At 42.6% G+C, this 1,733-nt stretch overlaps 1 non-coding gene across 1 annotated transcript; it reads right to left on the bottom strand.

Annotated features, from left to right (window-relative positions):
* Positions 1–200: 200 nt before the first annotated feature.
* On the bottom strand, positions 201–272 carry TRNAM-CAU. The gene has a single exon. It is a non-coding gene; the product is annotated as a tRNA-Met (tRNA).
* Positions 273–1,733: the final 1,461 nt, after the last annotated feature.

The following is a 1,733-nucleotide window of genomic DNA, read 5'->3' as shown; positions in this document are numbered from 1 at the left end:
ATGCTTTTGTTCTTTGGCCGACACTAGGAAGAAACGGAATTCTATGTAGGATGGCGTGGCGCAATGAAGTCGGTGACTCTTGGGAAACAACGAGTTTTCAGGGGTGGGAAAGAAACATACCTCAGTGCAGAAATGGGAGTTTTCACGTATGAGTTAGAGAGTTGTTGGTATACTGCACGTGCAGCCTGCTGTAAAACTGTTAGCAGAGGATGGTTTCGATCCATCGACCTCTGGGTTATGGGCCCAGCACGCTTCCGCTGCGCCACTCTGCTAGCTGACTTATACTTTCCACTGCTCTTGTTTTCAATCATTCAAATTCAGTCCCAACAACATTTTCATTTTGGAATTATTTCAGTTTGTATCTGATTGTTTACGCCGTCCCTATCTCTGCCAAGGAAGTAGAAGATTCGCTACTCGCTAATCAGGATGGTCTCAGGCCATAAGCTCCCGGTCTGCGCTTTTCCAGCCTTGCCAAAGATCGTCTGAGCTTTGAAATATTTCTGCCCCTCTTAGCCCTCGTTTATCACAGTGAGCCTCAGAGGAGGGCGCCAAGCAAAACGCTAGGTGTAATCTCGAGTACAATCTAGGGAGTCGTGGAGCGAACGCGGCTGCCACTGGACAGGGATCGTGTTAGCCATCTCATTTGTTTCTATCAAAACGTTTTATAGACAACCACAGAAGAAATTTTTTTCCCTTGATGCAGTAATCATGATTAATTTTACTGGAGTTCAACTAGAGTTGTGTGTGTTCTATGTGGCAAAGTGGAAAGTATACATAAAGGACTTCCGTTGCATACCTCTGCACAAGGTTATCTCCCGAAAAAAGATTCCTCCCGCTGATTCGGTTACACGCATAACTAGTGTTTTTTTCAGAAAAAACCATTTTTTTTTTTTTTTTTTTTTTTGAGACGGAGTTTCGCTCTTGTTACCCAGGCTGGAGTGCAATGGCGCGATCTCGGCTCACCGCAACCTCCGCCTCCTGGGTTCAGGCAATTCTCCTGCCTCAGCCTCCTGAGTAGCTGGGATTACAGGCACGCGCCACCATGCCCAGCTAATTTTTTGTATTTTTAGTAGAGACGGGGTTTCACCGTGTTGACCAGGATGGTCTCGATCTCTTGACCTCGTGATCCACCCGCCTCGGCCTCCCAAAGTGCTGGGATTACAGGCTTGAGCCACCGCGCCCGGCCAACACCATTTTTATTTGAAAGAATGATTAACAAGCTATGGCTGTTAAAACCTGATATTTGGCATACATGATATATTTTTTTAATTAACCAAGTGAGCCTGCCATTTCAAGGAAAACAACTGACAGGATTTGTGACCAATGGTAAGACTGGGGCTTTCTAGCAAAAATTTGAATGTTGCAAAACTTGTATCCATTACCATGAGCTTGACAACTTCCAACTTTTGACTGTTATGAAACTGTTAGTGTTAGTAGTGTAATTTTAAGGTTTTTAGTTGACAGTATTGTACGTATATATGGGGTACAGAATGATATTTTGATACATGTATAAATATGTAATGATCAAATGAGAGGGTTTTTTTTAGTTGCTTGCAAAGGCACAAGATATTAAGCAGAACAAAAACGGTACCCATGTAATAAGAGAATAAACCAAATGCATAGCTCAAATTATTGCATGACAGCTACAATTTCGATTGGATCCCTTTTGAAGCCCTTTTGACAAAAACAAGAAGACATAATAATAAATTAATACAGATAAGATCTTCCTCTTC

The sequence above is a fragment of the Cebus imitator genome, unplaced genomic scaffold (assembly GCF_001604975.1).
Source record: "Cebus imitator isolate Cc_AM_T3 unplaced genomic scaffold, Cebus_imitator-1.0 Scaffold848, whole genome shotgun sequence".
Lineage (NCBI taxonomy): Eukaryota > Metazoa > Chordata > Mammalia > Primates > Cebidae > Cebus > Cebus imitator.
The sequence above is the reverse complement of the archived record's forward strand: the minus strand, read 5'-3'. Positions and strand labels throughout refer to the sequence as shown.